Source organism: Natator depressus, chromosome 20, assembly GCF_965152275.1.
Source record: "Natator depressus isolate rNatDep1 chromosome 20, rNatDep2.hap1, whole genome shotgun sequence".
Classification (NCBI taxonomy): Eukaryota; Metazoa; Chordata; order Testudines; family Cheloniidae; genus Natator; species Natator depressus.
The window spans coordinates 12,033,942-12,048,158 of record NC_134253.1 but is presented as its reverse complement, the minus strand read 5'-3'; positions in this window follow the sequence as shown (position 1 = coordinate 12,048,158).

Below are 14,217 nucleotides of genomic sequence, written 5' to 3'. Positions count from 1 at the left end.
GGAGGGGGCGGGGCCATGGTGGGGCACCCCCCGGCAAAATGAAAAGTCAGTGCCTATGACTTCTAGGCTGTGATTAAATTACTTCTTAAGCTTCTCTTCTGCACATTGTTCACTTTCCGCTGCTGACCGACAGCAAGTAAAGGAGCAGAGAGAAAAATCTGACTAAAATAGTCAACATACTGCACGTGGGGTATGCACTAAGCTCTGCTAAGGTGTCCCAGGACTGGCCTTTCCACTACCTAGTGCAAGTGGCTCTTAGCCAGAAAGCCGTGGCTTGTTTTTCAAACTGAATCACTCTTGGAAATTGAAAAGCGTCTAAATTACAGGGCAGGCAGTGGCGGAAAGAGTCTTGAACTCAAATAAGCATCCATGGCATCAAAATTGGCACCGCGTCTGGGCCAGCTCAGCAGAAGAGCTGCGGACTGAGTGGGCCTTTAACTCTATCTCACCTATTGAGACTGTAAGCTCTCCGAAGCAGGGACGGCCTCTCGCTAGGTGTTTACACCGCACCTAGTGCCAGGGCCCCCCCATCTCGGTTGGCGCGGCCTCTGGGCACTGCTATAATCTACAGAACAATGAGAAAGATAAACCAGGCTTTGGGAACCGAGCTCAACGGGTTTCACCCATCCTGAGCAACCCGCAGAGAACTCTAGCTATAGCTACCCACACACAGATCCGTGGGCCTGGCCAGGAATGAGCCTGGGCGGCTGGTCCAGGGCAGCGTCAGATCTTCCCTTCATTCACAATCCCATCACCCGAGCTGCCCTTCCCCACATCAATCAGAAGACGATACTCCTGTCCTAATAGGTCTCCTGAGGGGGTGTGTTAATTAAGGTATAATATATTCTGGGAAAGGTGACAGTACTATCGTGCCTTTTATTTATTTATTTATTTTTAATAGCTGCTTTTAACAGCCTGCATGGAGCCCCAGGGACCTGGCCAAGGGAGATGGGGGCGGGTGGTACCTTATAAATAAAAGTTATTCTTAATTATTCTGACCTTTTCCCTGCTCTGTAACAGAGCCGGGCTTGGCCATTCCCCGGCTTGTGGCAGCATCCTCCTCCAACGGCCGGGGAGGAACTTCCACATGGGCAAGCCTTGCCATGTCTACTAAAAGCTTTGTGACCTTTTCTCTGATGCACCTGGCGTGGGCCACTGTTAGGGGAGCTGATGGACAGTTGAGCTGATTTGCTGTGTTGATCCCGATTTCCAACCGAGCAGCAACAGTAAGCAGTGAACCCGGAAAACATTGGCAAGGTTAAACTCTACCAGGCAACAGCTTGGATAGGATGTGGAGCCGTCACTATGTATTGTGGTGGTACCTAGGGGCTTCAGTCATGGACTGGGATCCCATTGTGCGAGGCGCTGTGCAATATTTATTAGGTATATTACGGTAGTGCCTATGACCTCCACTCATGGACCAGCACCCCTTTGTGCCAGGTGCTGTACATTGTTTATTAGGGTGTATTACGGTAGCACCTAGAAGCTCCAGTCATGGACCAGGACCCAATTGTGCTAGGGGCTGTACAAACATAGGACAAACAGCTAGTCCCTGCTGCAAGGAGCTTACGGTCAAGTATAAGGGCTTACCTACATGGGGAAATTGACTAAAAGAGCTCAAGTTTTTACAGGCAGGTACTTTGTGTCAGTGATCTGAGTCCATCTGAGGCAGCAGTAGTGGTTGGAAGGTGTCACCATCTGAAGCATGTTTGGTAGCCACCATGTAATGAGTTCAGCCCAGATCTTCAAAGCTATTTAGGTGCCTCACTCCCACTGATTGGAATGAGCTGGGCCTTTGAGGTTCTGGACCTTAGTTCTCAGTGGCAGGTGTCTATGTTGTCCGTAGTTACCACTGCTGGAAGCAGAGCTGGTTGACAATTTCTTTAAAAAGAGAGACAAGGTGGGTAAGGTAATATATTTTATTGGACCAACTTCCGTTGGTGAGAGAAACAAGCTTTAGAGCTTACCTAGAGCTCTTCTTCAGGGCTGGGAAACTAACTCAGGACATGTCCACACTAGAAATTATGTCCACCTAATTTACGCTGCCATACAGCCACCACAGTTCTCAGCTGACACCTGCTGGACTAGATAATCATACTGGTCCCTTCTAGCCTTCAAAGTCCTGGACTATGACTCCAAGGCACAGTGAGCTCCTAAGTCACTTAGGCACTTTTGAAAATGCTGCCTTATTCTGTTGAAGCCGCTCGCTCATTTCTAGCCAGGAGCCTAGGGTGGGTCTGTATCCCGGAAAGAGGAAGCGTTAATTATAGCCTTCAGTGGGAAAGAATTTTCTGGTAATTATTTCGCTAACATTTTTGTAGATGTCATAATGATTCTCCCCAGTTTGATGTTTATCGGTACAAAAATGAACATTGATTGGCCAGTGGCAATCGATATGTGCTCTAAACACCTCTTCATTCATCTCTAATATAAATCACGCCCCCACCCCCCGCCCCTCGGATAAAGCCACAATTCCCAGCAACCCAGTGGAGACAGAAAGGGGACACCCCTGAAGCTGCAGTGTAGCCTGGCAGACAGAGATGCTGCTGGTTGACTCTGTGCCAGTGAGTGAAGGGGAAGGGGGATTTTGTTTATTCCATGAGCATCTTTGTGCTGACAAGGACAGTGGTGAAGGAAGAAAGAGCACGAGTCAAGGTCTTTTCCTGGCAGCACCTGGGGTTGGGGTGGGTGACTCAAGCCCTTTATTCTCTTACTGACAGTGCGGGGGTGAGGGTCTGTGTAATGTGAACTCCTTCCTGGGCACATGTCTGAGCTCACTGCTGAGAAGCAGAAGCCATTCTCTCCCTGGGGCGAGAAAGAGGTTTCGTTTCCCACTCCCCTTCCCAGAATTCCTCCTAAGGCTGGGTCTCCAACCTGGAGGGTGGTGACATCTGGCTCCGCCGACAACTGAGCCTAGAGTTCCAGTTAGCGGTATGGACGGGGAGCGCCCATTAAGGCCAAAGTCCTCAATGGATCCCGCTAGGATCTTCTTTTTCCTCCCACCCTTCCACTAAACAGAACCTGGACGGCTCTTCACGCTGAGGCCCCTTCTTCTGACATTAGCAGAGTTCTGGAACCTTTCATACATTCCAAGATTCCAAGGCCAGAAGGGACCATCAAGACCACCTAGTCTGATCCTGCATGACACAGACCACAGGATTTCCCTGTTAGAATAAGAGCTTTTTTTTTTTTTTGAAAAGCAGCCAATCTTGATTTAGAATTGCCTGTGATGGAGAATCCACGCACACCTGAGTAAGTTGTTCCAATGGTTAATTGCCCTCATGCATAGGCTCGGACTCCGTGGGTGCTCCAGGGCTGTTCAGCTGTTCAGCAGTGTGCAGGAGGCATTGGGAGGGAGGGGGAGGAGCAGGGATGGGGTGTGCTCGGGGGAAGGGACGGAAAGAGGCAGGGCGCAGCGGGGGTGGGAAGAGGCGGGGTGGGGCCTTGGTGAAAGGGGTGGAGTAGGGGCAGGAAGAGGTGACGTGGGGTGGAAGCTTGGGGGGAAAGGGGCAGGTGGGGGCAGGGCCTGGGGTGGAGCGGGAGTTGAGCACCCTCAGGAAAAATTAGAAACCGCCTTCTGTGTCCTCACAGCTAAAAAATTTGCAGTTTTTATTTCCAATCTGAATTTTTCCAGCTTCAGCTTGCAGCCATTGGATCTCATTAGACCTTTGTCTGCTCGAGTGAAGAGCCCATTATTAAATATTTGTTCCCTCTGTTGATACTTATAGATTGTGGTCAAGTCACCCCTTAACCTTCTCTCTGTATAAGAACCTGTATAGAATAGATAGAATAGAATTTGTTAAGCTAAATAGATTGAGCCCCTTGAGTCTATCGCTATAAGGCAAGTTTTCCAAGCCTTTAAATCTTTCCCAGTGGAGCCTTCCCATATTTGAAGTGGAACTTGCTCTATTTACACATGTGCACCAGTCCTTTTATGGGATGGTCCAATAGCAGGCAATTCCTTCTCCTGGGAATCTCAGCCCTGCACCAATGTTGGGTTCCTATCCGCAACTCTAACTTGAGAATTAGCTGTAATCAGTGAGCAAATACTTCTGCCTCATCGCTGCCAAAGCTGCCTCTTCACAAACTGTGGCATAACCCAAAACCAAGCAACAACACCGCATGTCATCCCAACATTCAAAACTTGCTCTCACAAATGCTAAGAAAAAGAACTTACAAAAAGACAGTGTGCAACAGCGCCACCTGGTGACACTTCCCATAACATATCTCTACCTTGGGGGATAGGAATGGGGCTCATAGGACTTTAAGAAGAAGCTGACAGGGGATGTAGGAAAAGTTAGCGTCTTGTATATTTAAAAGCTTAAAGGCCAACAGTTAAAGTAATGAATAGGAAAAGGTCCAGTAGGACAGCAGCACCAGAGATCCAGTTTTGTTGCCCAGGAAGGTCTGCATACCAGTAAGGATGGTGAGGGTCAGGGACCCAGGGATAGCAGCAGGAGATGGTCAGGGATGCAGATCAAGGCTGAAGAAGACTGCTCTGGGAAGGCAGCACCAAAGGCTCACTGATGACAATTGGTCCCCTGATCTGAACTTAGAATCATAGAATATTAGGGTTGGAAAAGACCTCAGGAGGTCATCTAGTTCAACCCCTGCTCAAAGCAGGACCAACACCACCTAAATCATCCCAGCCAAGGCTTTGTCAAGCCGGGCCTTAAAAACCTCTAAGGATGGAGATTACACCACCTCCCTAGGTAACCCATTCCAGTGCTTCACCACCCTCCTAGTGAAATAGTGTTTCCAAATATCCAACCTAGACCTCCCGCACTGCAACTTGAGACCATTGCTTCTTGTTCTGTCATCTGCCACAACTGAGAACAGCCGAGCTCCATCCTCTTCAGGTAGTTGAAGGCTGCTATCAAATCCCCTCTCACTCTTCTCTTCTGCCAACAAAATAAGCCCAGTTCCCTCAGCCTCTCCTCGTAAGTCATGTGCCCCAGCCCCCTAATCATTTTCGTTGCCCTCCTTTGGACTCTCTCCAATTTGTCCACTTCCTTGCTGCAGTAGGGGGACCAAAACTGGACGCAATACTCCAGGTGTGGCCTCACCAGTGCTGAATAGAGGGGAATAATCACTTCCCTCGATCTGCTGGCAATGCTCCTACTAATACAGCCCAATATGCCATTGGCCTTCTTTGCAACAAGGGCACACTGCTAACTCATATCCAGCTTCATAGAATGTCAGGGTTGGAAGGGACCTCAGGAGGTCATCTAGTACTCAAAGCAGGACCAATCCCCAGGTCCTTTTCTGCAGAACTGCTGCTTAGCCAGTCGGTCCCTAGTCTGTAGCGGTGCATGGGATTCTTCCTTCCTAAGTGCAGGACTCTGCACTTGTCCTTGTTGAACCTCATCAGATTTCTTTTGGCCCAATCCTCCAGTTTGTCTAGGTCACTCTGGACCCTATCCCTACCCTCCAGTGTATCTACCTCTCCCCCAGTTTAGTGTCATCTGCGGACTTGCTGAGGGTGCATTCATCTCATCATTCAGATCATTAATAAAGATGTTGAACAAAACTGGCCCCAGGACCGACCCCTGGAGCACTCCACTTGATACCGGCTGCCAACTAGACGTGGAGCCATTGATCACTACCCATTGAGCCTGACAATCTAGCCAGCTTTCTATCCATCTTATTGTCCATTCATCCAGCCCATACTTCTTTAACTTGCTGGCAAGAATACTGTGGGAGACCATATCAAAAGCTTTGCTAAAGTCAAGATATGTCACATCCACCGCTTTCCCCATATCCACAGAGCCAGTTATCTCATCATAGAAGGCAAACAGGTTGGTCAGGTATGACTTGCTCTTGGTGAATCCATGCTGACTGTTCCTGATCACCTTCCTCTCTTCCAAGTGCTTCAAAATGGATTCCTTGATTTTGCCGGGGACTGAAGTGAGGCTGACCGATATGTAGTTCCCTGGGTTCTCTTTCTTCCTTTTTTTAAACTTTAACTTGATTTCTTAAGCTCTGAAAGGGAATTGTCCACATTCGTGCGGCACAAAATTCTTGGTTGCTTGGATCCTGGCCTTCCATTCCTAGCCCCTTAGGATGCCCTAAGGGCCACAGAACTGCCCGGAATCCCCACTCTGCTGAGTCCTGCTTCCCTGACCCAGTATCCTTTCCTCCTGGTACACTCCTGCACTGGGACCTGTGAGGGGGACCTTAGAAGGCAGTTTGCTGTCTGCTGCCATGCCTGAACCATGGGCATTCCTCCCCCATCAGCATATGGGATTTTATTATTAAGAATTAGTACTCTTGTTACTATTGCTCCTAGGAGGCCCAGTCATGGAATAGGATTCCAACGTTCTAGGTGTTGTACATTATTTATTCAGCATGGTACGGTAGCACCTAGGAGCCCTCGCCATGTACCTGGACCCCACTGCTCTAGGCACTGTACTTTATTTATTAGGTGTATTACGGTAGCAGCTAGAAGCCCCAGCCATGAACCAGGACTCCATCATGCTAGGTGCTACTGTAATACACCTAATAAATAATGTACTGCACCTAGCACGATGGGGTCCTGGCCCATCAACATAAGAACATAAGAACGGCCATACTGGGTCAGACCAAAGGTCCATCTAGCCCAGTATCCTGTCTTCTGACAGTGGCCAGTGCCAGGTGCCCCAGAGGGAATGAACAGAACAGCTAATCACCAAGTGATCCATCCCGTCGCCCATTCCCAGCTTCTGGCAAACAGAGGCTGGGGACATCATCCCTGCCCATCTGGACTAACAGCCATTGATGGGCCTATCCTCCATGAACTTATCTAGTTCTTTCTTCAACCCTGTTACAGTCTTGGCCTTCACAACATCACTGGAGTGCCTAGGAGCTCCTGTAATACACTTAATAAATAATGTACAGCACCAAGCGCAGTGGGGCCCTGGTCTGTGTCTGGGGCTCCTAGGAACTACTGTAACACTTAATAAATAACATAATAATGAAACAGGGACATTTTTATGGCACCAGATTACTTTTTTTGCTGAGAAGGGCTAGATTTTGCTCACAAAGTATAGCTGTCTGTCTCCCTCTTGTGGCCACACCAGGTATCGCACCCTCTGAGTCTAATACCACCTCTTCCTTAACAGAGCCCTTCTGTTAGCTTAAGCACTAGAAGTTTGCACTTGTAGTGCCAAGGGCCCCAGGTTAAATTCCTAGGGGAGGGGCCTCATTAAACTTGTGGTTTCCTAATTACAGCAGCAATTTCTTTCATCTTCAGCAGAATATGGAGATTAAAATTCATCATTTTCTTAAAACCCAGCCAGGATTTAAAAGGCAAACCACATTCCTGACCCACTGTGTGTGATTTGCTGAGGAGGGTGTGGGGTAAAACAGCAAGGACACCCAAAGCCATCTGAGGTTACCGGAGAGCTGGCCTGTAACCCTGTGTCAGCAGCTTTAAGGGGAAAATCTTTGACTAAATTACAGACGTTCACACTGCCTGAAAATGGTTTCAGGCTACAGAGGGAAGACTCCGCCAGGTTCCAAGGCTGACATATCTCTGCATGCACAGACTCCAACAGGAGGTTTTCCAATTGGGATTATTATTATTTTTTACCATGAGTATCAGAGCAGGGTGCATGATAAAAACAAAACACCACAACGACCAGGATCTGGACAACCCTAGCCTGCCAGAGGTCAGTGCGTACTATGTGGCTTCGGCACAATCCTAGCCAACAATCCTGCTGTGGCTAAAACTCGTATCGACCTTCTTGGGAATGTGGCAGGGAGCAACTGGAGAATGGGCTGGAGGAGGTAACATAAAGCTGCCTCTGCTGGATGGAATCAGAACTGCTCGATTGTGGGTCATAGCTCCTATACTGCTAAAAGGATTGACCCACACCTGCCTTCTGCAGGGTTCTTATCCCTTCCTCTGAAGCATCTGGTGTTCGCCACTGTCAGAAACGGGATATTGGACTAGATGGATCTTGGATCTGGTCCACTCTGGCAACCCTTCTGTTTGCATCTCTCTTTGGCTCCAGTACCAAAGAGCTTTGCTTTAGCCATCTGAGGCTCTGAGTTCTAGCTGCAGGAAGGTCCATGTGACCCCAGAGCTTTGGGCAGTGACACCTGTAAAGTTCAGAAATGGCTCCTGCTTTGCTCCAACCCTAACAGACACTAGTCACTCCGCATCTTTTTTTGGTTTTTGGCAACAGAGTTTCATTTTCCTTTCTGCAGCTGCGAGGAGGCCAGGACTCCAGCAAAACACAACCCTGCCCTCCCCTGCCTCTGCTCCCAACACCCTGTCTCTGCCTTGCGGTGAATGCCAAGCCCAAAACGTCTGCTCGGCTCAGCAAGTTCCTTCTTGTCGTCCGCGTAGGGCTCCTGAGAGCGAGCGGGAGAGAGCGCGTCAACCAGAAACCTCGTGGAGTTTGCAACCAGAAACTGATCAGGATGGCTCTGGGTTCATGGGACTAGGGCTCACCAGTTATCTGTGCTCATGCCGCCACTCAAAGATTTGGTCAGCAGACTTGGGGTATCACCTGGGCACTGAGACTGGGAACAGTTGCGCCACAGGGAGCCAAACTCCTGCACCAAAACACAGGCTCCCTTGATCCCCAACTCGCAAGCTCCCCCTCTGTTCCCGCCCACCCACATTGCAGCCTGGCCCAGCTGTCTCTGTCTAATCCCAGCATGAGCTGCTCTGTGTGAACCTGTTAAGCCCTGATCCTGCTGTTGAGGGTTAGTAGCACTCAGGGACTGCTTGTAAAGTCCTTCAGAAACTAACTTGCAAAATGACAGCAGCTCACTGTAGCTGCTACAGGCTCAGTAGCGGGGAGAGGATTCTTTGGGGCTCTGCGGGCTGCCAGCAAGGCACCAAGGTCCCCTGGCTTCAATCTCAGGCATGGCCACTGGCAGGACACAGCCACCCCTCCAGGACACTAGCAGGACGAGTCCTGTCTGCAGGTCGTCACATGGAGCTGGCTGCTTCTTCCCCCTCCCCAAAATCATAATCCTCCACATCATCAAAGAAACGAGCCAGGACCTCTGTGATGGGTTCGGTCACAGACACTCCCTTGGGACTGTCACCTGATGTGCTGGAATTACCTCTGAGCCCATTTTCCCTGCCAGCTTGGGACTCCAGAACCCTGCCCTGTTGAGTCAGACACGCTAGCCTGCGGCAACACAGACCCAGGGTCCAGGCCATGCCCCCAAAGCTGCAGGCTTTAAGTGAAAACAGCTCTGCAGGTTTCCTGCTTCCAGCACCCAGTCACCCAGTTCCCAGTGGGATCCAAACCCCAAATAAATCAGTTTTACTCTGTATAAAGTTTACACAGGGTAAACTCATAAATTGTCCACCCTCTATAACACTGATAAAGAGATATGCACAGCTGTTTGCTCCCCCAGGTATTAATCACCTACTCTGGGTTTATTAATAAACAGAAGTGATTTTTTTAAGTATAAAAAGTAGGATTTAAGTGGTTTCAAGTAATAACAGACAGAACAATGTAAGTCACCAAGCAAAATAAAGCAAAAACACACAAGTCTAAGCCTAACACATTAAGAAACTGATTACAGGTAATATCTCACCCTCAGAGATGTCCCAATAAGCTTCTTTCACAGACTAGGCTCCTTCCTAGTCTGGGCCCAACCCTTCCCCCTGGTACAGTCCTTGTTAGTTCCAGCAGTATCTCAGGTGGTAAGCAGGGGCTTTCTCATGATTGGTAGCCTCCTTTGTTCTGTTCCACCCCCTTTTATAGCTTTGGCACAAGGCAGGAATCTTTTGTCTCTCTGGGTCCCCACCCCTCCTTCTAAATGGAAAAGTACCAGATTTAAGAAAGATTCCAGTATCATGTGACATGGTCACGTGTCCTGTGAGACCTCATTCTTCATTACCCATGGGCTTCATTACCACGTACACAGGAAGGCTCGCAGGTAAATAAACCATCTACAACCAATTGTCCTAGTCATTGGGAGCCATCAAGACTCTAAACCACCATTAATGTCCCACACTTTGCATAATTACAATAGGACCTCAGAGTTATACTTCATATTTCTAGCTTTAGATACAAGAATGATACATGCATACAAATAGGATGAACACACTCAGTAGATTATAAGCTTTGTAAAGATACCTTACAAGAGACCTTTTGCATAAAGCATATTCCAGTTACATCATATTCACACTCATTAGCATATTTCCCTAAAGCATATGGAGTGCAATGTCACAACCTCCATTAATGAAGCAGCACAACACCCCAATATCTGGCAGGGGCAGGTTTGTAGCCTCCATTTTACAGAGACAGAATCACTCCCCACAGCAGTGCCAGGACAAGACCCCACCAGCCCCAACTCCCACTTACCTGCCCTAGTTACAGAGCTACACTCCCTCTCACGGCCAGGGCTAGACCCCACAAGTCCTAACTCCACCTCCTGCTCTACTTCCTAGTAGCACTATTATTTAGTCCTAGGAGTCCTGATTCCCAGCTACTCCTGCTCCAGCCACTAGACTACACTCCCTTCTAAGAACTGGGACTAGAACCCAGGAGTTCTTATTCTCCCTTGTCTATGCTAGGCAGCACAGTGCATTCTACCATCCGCCTTGCTGGCCCCACTTGCCCTCATCTTTGTCATCCATCTCTTCACAGAGACCCCTTCCTTCCTTCCTTTCTCCCCACAGCTCCATCTCTTTTTTTCCCCCTCTATACCAGGGATTCCTCAACATTGGAGGATTTTATTAGCAAGCGCAGCCATTTCCCAATAACCCTAACCAGCGGGAACGCCATACGAATTGCCGCGAGAGGTTCCTAGCTCTGAACAAACTCGGGCTTTCTGGGGCTGACTCTCCAGTACCTCTGTCAATGTCGCCTTCGCTCATGACACCATTTAACCTTTGCTGGATGACTTACGGTTTTCCGTTAACAAAGCAGGAACCGTCAGGTCCTGTTCCAAGGAGAGACACCATGAGTACATGAGCCTACAAGAATTAGTCAAGAGAACAGGATTTCTTGGAACACAATTAAGTCTAGTACATTGGGCAGAGGTTAAGCGCTAGATGCATAAATCTAGACTGTTGCTTCCAAAAGTCCTGCCGCTATAGTCCCTCTAACTGTGATCTTAGTAATTATCACAAGCTAAGCAACAACGGGTCAGGTCAGTAATAATCCAGAGGCTGTATATTTGTTGGCAGTTCAGTAGGCGGCACTCCTCCTTCAAAGCAGGCACTAATCCTAGAGGGCGCTGTGCTGCCGGAAAACGTACTCCCTGGATCAGGCTTTAAATTGTCAGGTCAGATTCTCCTGTATACTAAGACCTCTTTACATCACACTGGCAATGTAAAGGGCCCTTAAAGGGGGTGTAAAGACCTCCTTCACACAGCCGGAGTTGTGCAAATGAGACTCTGGCATTTACTCTTTAAAGATCCCCTGATGCCCTGGTCCACTGTCAATGGGGGTAGCTGCTAAAGGTAGTTGGGGAAACCCGCTATTTTCCCCCACGAAAAATGTCTTGGGAAAAATCCCCTTTTGAAGTATTTCTGCCCCAAAATAGCAATTACAAGGGGGCATGAACGTAAGTGCTTAGGCACTATGGTGAAGGGTGGAACGGAAAATTAAAAGAATTCTAGAATTCTAGAAATTCTAGAAAACTAGAAAGCAAGCAAGCAAGAAAGAGCAGGGTTAAATCAAATAACTGCTCAGCATTTAAATGTGTGTGTGTGTTTCACACATACATTGATCAAGTGATTCTGCAAGCCTGCAGCTGCAAATACGTCTGAGACTTCCCAGTGGGTTTCATACTGTCCCTTGATGTAGAGGAAGAAAGGACTGGCTGGGATGACTATAAAGGGGATTCTTTATTGAGGCTGCTGGACACAGACAGATCTGGTGGCTCTCTGTGGCACTCTAATGTCCCTGCCTGTGCTGCCTGATGTCACCACAAGGGGTCTCCCGAAAAGTCCCATGCTCCCGGGAGGGCCAGCCGACTGTTTTACCCACGGATGGTGAATGCTCAGTGGGCCTCTGGCGCATCAGAAGGAAAGGAACAGCCAGCGCCAGCCCAGGCATGAAATTGCCTTTCATGCTCTCTTCCTTTTCTCTTGTCACTCTGGCGTCTTGAAACAACATCTGGGCCTTCCGGGGCTCCCGGCCCCTGTGAAATGTGCCTCCCTCCTTTGTTCACACAGCAAGGCAGCTCCTTGCCAGACAGGGGCTGTCTGTCTCTCTCCATTCCTGGCTGGAGGGAGGGAGCGTCGCCTCGGCCCCGCAAGCCATGCCTCTTGAACCTCTTCCAAGTCCTGGAGGATCAAAGCCGTGCAACACCTGTTTCCCTGCAATTCCAGAGGGCCTGAGCCTTGCTCTGTGTCTGGGCAGTGGATCCTTCCAACCGGTGCATTGGGCGCAGGGGAGGGAGGATGCCGTGGGGACCTCTGACATTACAAGGTTGTGCAAATGGGAGGAGAGGGAGCACGGTCCAATGGTTAGAGCAAGGCCGGGCTGTCAGGACTCCTGGGTGCTGTGCCAGCTCTCACTCACTAGGCAACCCTTGGGTCAAGTCACTGCTTCTGGAGGCCAGATTCTGGTGGCCACTTTGGTCCCTGGACACCGTGTAGCTGCCGCAACAGACCTGGGGAGAATATGGTGTACACAGCCCTCCGCTTCCCTTCCCTTAGTCCCAGGGGCATGCCAGGGGTGGGACAACTTGGGTCATATTGTTCAGCCATGCCCTGGCCATTTGGGGCTGTGAAATCACAGTGACTGCTCCAGCTCCAGCTGGGGGCAGGATCCAGGAAGCACAAAGGTATGTTACAGCCACCCTCTGCTGCCCTCTTCCTGGCTTCTACCTTCTGTGCAGCACCTGTGAGAAGGCACAGCACAGAAACTCCCCTCCTCCACTCTGCCGTCTATGCAAAAGATGGGGAATGCTATTGACCTACCTCCTCGCCCCCCGGGAGAGGGTGGGTGACTAGATGCAGACCCTACTGGCAGAGTTCCCAGGGCAGGGGGGTCTGCTCTGCTCTTCCAGGCCGTGCCCCTCTAACCGCGAAGCTTCGTTAATTAACATCCCTAAAAGCTTTTAATTAAAAAGAGAGAGAGAGAGAATTTCAAGGATGTGATGCATTAAAGCAACAATCTGCTAGAAAACAGGTTCAATGAATAATTCACGGCATAGAAGGTGTTGGGGAAATTTATGCCTCTCTTCCCACACCAGTCACTGCACAGCCCGCAATTAAAGAGCTGGCACATCGAGTTCTGCAACAGCCAAGCTGGCTAGCCGTGGAGCCAGCCCCACAGTTCAAAGGGGAGAGGTGTCTCTGCACATGCATAGTGGGGTCAGGATGGGGGATAGGTGAGTGGAGCTTGGGCTGTATGGGCTGTTTATCCTTGGATGTCAGTGTAAGTTCAGTGCAAGGTCTGTCTGTCTTTCCCCAGCGTCTTCCCTCCTCTGCCACCCTGGATAGAGGGGAAAGAAAGAAAGTCAAGGAGTTTAGGGCCCATATTTATGATCTGGCATGATTTTATATAGCCTAGTATGAACAGACAGACAGCTCGATAGATAGATGGATAGATAGATGGCATATATATTCTAGGAGGTAACAATGCCTATAGTTAAGGTTGCCTGACACATCCCATTATTAGACCCTGTTTCCAGTTGCCTGTTATAATTTCACGATACTTTAAGCATTCAGGCTAACATTTTCCATGCCAGCTGTCTGCCTTGAGCTGATCAGGTTTGGAAAGTTTCAGCAAAAATGGTTTAGCTGTTTCCAAGAAGGAGGTTGAGGAGAAATACGTTGTTCTGGCCATGTTAAAAAAATGTATATGACCCATGTTGTTCAGGATGCCCGTGCTTTGGAGCAGGGCCTCAAAAGTTGGCAGAGGGTGGGGGATGTTGCCCTGCAGCCAGGGATGTGCCTTTTGCTGTCCCTGTGAAAAATCGCCTACATTTTTTATAGTTATATGGGTTTGAAAAATCTCAGTTCACACATGCTCAGGAGAGGCTTGTTAAAAGTTTGGCCACTTAGTCTCCAAAGAGTCCATCTGCCCAGAGCATCTCAGCTCTACACTGGGATGTCATCCACTCAGCACAAAGCCTGGAACTGTGTGATCAGCACTGGGCCTGAGTAGATATAGCCTAGCACCTGTCCAGAAAGGACAGCTCAAGTGTTCACATTAGGAACAGATTTCAGAGTAGCAGCTGTGTTAGTCTGTATCCGCAAAAAGAAAAGGAGGACTTGTGACACCTTAGAGACTAATGAATTTATTT